This window comes from Protobothrops mucrosquamatus, unplaced genomic scaffold (genome assembly GCF_001527695.2).
Source record: "Protobothrops mucrosquamatus isolate PMUCROS unplaced genomic scaffold, P.Mucros_1.0 scaffold_60, whole genome shotgun sequence".
NCBI classification, from domain to species: Eukaryota; Metazoa; Chordata; class Lepidosauria; order Squamata; family Viperidae; genus Protobothrops; species Protobothrops mucrosquamatus.
In genome coordinates, this window is record NW_015386136.1 from 330,531 (window position 1) to 334,276 (window position 3,746).

The 3,746-nt window shown below is 38.4% G+C and overlaps 1 protein-coding gene across 1 annotated transcript in view; it reads right to left on the bottom strand.

The window, feature by feature from the left end:
- The window catches only part of AFTPH (aftiphilin), a 42,272-nt gene that overhangs the window by 35,288 nt on the left and 3,238 nt on the right, over positions 1–3,746 (bottom strand). Inside the window, exon 2 of the mRNA XM_015812278.2 lies at positions 3,507–3,698. The gene's annotated coding sequence lies outside the window, so the exon portion shown is untranslated. The remainder of the gene's footprint in view (positions 1–3,506; positions 3,699–3,746) is intronic.

The window sequence follows — 3,746 nt, forward strand, 5'->3', positions numbered from 1 at the left end:
GGTATATCTGTTGTGAGAAATATTGGAAGCCACTATTTTTCTTTAACTTTTTTTCTTGCCTTTTTTGCTATCACTTTGATTTTTTCCTCTTTTGTTCCTTGTTTTATATTTGTATTAGTTTTTAGTTTTAAAAGACTAAATAGCTTACAACACAAGATATCACTATTAGGCATGGGTTTGCTTAAACGATATAAAATGTGTGAACCCTGTTGGGATGCTTGATCCCTGTAGATGGTAAACAGAGTGTTCTCTCATTAGAACTCACTGCCACTTGTTGCTAATGAAAAAGCATGAAAGTCTGAGAGCTGGTTAGCTAGGGGTGATAAATAATGCCCTCTTAATTATAACATACTAAAACTAAGTTAAGTCCTTCTGTACTTAGCTTAGCTTAAGTTTAGATCATCTACAACAGTGCTCCCCAACTTTTCTGGCTTGGCAGCCTGGCAGGGGGATAGTTCCCTATGAGTGGTAGGTAGGCAGGTGTGAGCGCAAGCGCCTATCCCTTGCACGAGGGGAGTTTCGCCCAGTTGCGCCAGCAGTTGCCATTTGTGCAAGGGAAACTTTATGCACATGCTCACCCATCACTCGCACTTCCCGGTTCTGAAAAGGCCACGGCCTGGTACCAAGCCACAGCTTGGGGGGTTAGGGACCCTGACCTACAATATTACTCAATTGCAGCTAAGGTTGCTCTTAGATACACATAAAAGATTAATATATTTCATTTGATTCTAATGGAAACATGAATTCAGAATATACCTTATCTTTAGTGACTACCATCTTTAATGCATTAAGGTTTCTATTCAGAATGCAACATTCTACTGAATTTTAATATTCTATGAGAATATATGAATACATACAAATACATGGCATTGTACAACTAACGCTGTATTACTACTTAACCGCTCTTTTGTCTTTCTTCTAAATAGCAGCAATTCACACATACCTCTTGAGATCGGAGAAAAACGTATAACCAGAGATATCTACTTCACAGTATAACAAGAAAGCAGTTGAGAACTGATGGTTTTTCTCATCCATATTAATATTCAATTTCAATATCTATTCAATATCAGAATGGAGAGCTTTTCAGCAATTTAGGATAGTATTAACTGTGGATAATGAATTGTGGTCTTAAATCAAGGACTACCTGTACTCTGAGGATGGATGTGCTGGTTCTTCAATTCAGTATTTCCCTGTCTTCCTCCAATGCCTTTACTTGTTCTGCTGTTTTAAACAAGCAGGAAAAGCTTCCATACTATTCTGTTTTAGGGCACCAAGCTCCCAAATAGGATATTGGAGGTAAACTTTCATGAAGGACTTTAAGACAGAGCAAGTTAGAGAAAGATATCCTACTTTTGAGAGCCAGTTTGGTGTAGTGGTTAAGGCATCAGGCTTAGATACTGTGAATCTGTGTTTTCTAGTTCTGCCTTAGGCATGAAGCCAGCTGGGTGACTTTGGGCCAGTCACTTTCTTTCAGTCCTAGAAAGGAGGCAATAGCAAACCACTTCTGAACATCCTTGCTAAGAAAACTGCAAGGACTTGTTCAGGAATTAGACATGATTGATAGAAGAAAAAAAATCCTACTTGAAGTGAGTTAAAAACATGCCTTTGAAGTTTGGGCAGAGTCACTAGCTGTAATAATTAGCGATAAAAAGTAGTAGGTAGTTAACAGGAAAACCAAGATATCTAGAGAAGAATCACACAAATTGATGTAATTTTCAGTATTTAATATCGTAACAAACATTTTGGAATTTCCTTGCCTTAGATTAAACTCTAACACATTCATACAATGTTATCTATCCTGAAACTTTATAACTCAAAATTATCTACCACATCTTTAGCTGGTTCTATATCGAAGATGTGTTAATGTAGAGGAACAGGGACAGATTTAAGCTTAGATATATTTAGAAAAGACCCATTGAAATTTAAGCCCCCTTAATGAATCTCAGTGGGTCTATCAGTTATGATTAGTGTGATTCAACCCAAAATTTAATTTTGCACACAGGGCTATTATTACAACTATCTTATTTGATTCGGAGGTCACCTGACTCCCAGGTAATTCCAGATGGCCTACATAATTAAAAGACAAAAAAAAAAGAACATGCACATCTAGATAAAATCACGTAATGTAATACGAAAGAAAACCACCTGGAGCTCAACAAACAACCTAACTCCAGGTGTGGGAGCAAATCCCATTTTCAAAGACATAGGTAACCTCTGTATGGTGAGAGCCATGTAAATCTCTGCTGTTCCAGATGACAAGTACTACAAGAGAGAAAGTGTGCTTCCAGGGTCCCATTAGATGACTGACTGAAGGGACTGGAGCACCCCTACTCTTCCCAATGTTATTTGATGGGCAGAAACCACTGGAGAAACGTGGTCTCTCAAATAATGAAGTCCTCTTCTGTGAAGGACTTTATAAGTGACAATCAACCCTTGAAGTCATGTAGCAACCAATGCAACTCACACAGCACTGATGACACATGGGCATTTAAAACATCCCCATTACTACCTGTGTTGCTGCATTCCCTCTTGCTTACACGTGCATGAAACATCAAAACAAAAAGTACAAAGTAAGTCCTGCTCTCAGAGTAAAGGTCATATATGAATTTTTATAACATGGTAGTTCGGAAATTTTTGCCTACCCTTATTCAGACAAAAATGTGCTTTAAAAAGGAGGGGAAATATGGTCAAATATAGAGAATTAAGTTGTTTTTTAAGTCATAAAAAGGTTGATGATTGGGAGAGCACCCACAAAGGTTAGCTTTTTTTCTCTTTCTACCAGTATAAGTGAAAAAGTCCATTCTTGAATACCCGTAGAGATAATTGACCGCCTCTCTCTTCCTGTTGCAGGAAGTATTCCTCTGATATCACAAAGAAGCAAAATAGAAATATGCCAGGAATATTTTGAGGAAAGCAGCAAATCTCTTGAAACTAGTGCATTTCTTGTTCCATACCTGCTGTTAGAACAGGGGAGGGGTAAGAGAACCTTACCCCAGGTCTGAAGCTGGGGTTGTCAATTCCAATGAAACAAAAGATTGGAGGGAGAGTAGTTCGGTAATTTTATGAGAATTTTTAATTGAAACCCACTTGTTAACCTTTAAAGTAATGACAAAAATAAGACTTGATAAGTGTCAGCTTCCACAATATTGCTGTGACATTAAACAGCTGTTTTAACTTTTTTTTTTTTTTGCTTTCAAAATGAACAATTAACTTAAGGGTTAAAAAAAATACTTGGGTAGGTAGGTGGGAAGCAATTCCAGCAACCTAATTTAACTTTTTTTTTTTTGCTTTCAAAATGAACAGTTATCTTAAGGGTTAAAAAAAATACTTGGGTGGGTAGGTGGGAAGCAATTCCAGCAGCCTAATTTGTGTCACACTCCTGAAATGAAAAACTAATATGGCACAGTGCCAATTAGCACAAAATCACCACCGCTTGATCCATCTTCACCTATGGAGGAATGAAACAGCTGGAGATGGAAAAGAGATGAAGAAAACCCGGTACTTACAGGCCAGCGATGCACCAGCTACTGCCTTAGGAGAACAAAGGCAGAGACAGCTTGGGAACAACTCCAAAAGAAACCCAGCACCTCTGACTGCCCAAACCAGGCCAGAGCATACCGTCATGACGACACGACCCATTCCTCCATCCCTTCCCTGGTTGTTTTCTTCCAACTTTCAGAGGGAGGAAATACGCTCGTCTATAATTGAGAGGAAAAGGAAGCGCCGGAATACATTACGGTTCATTC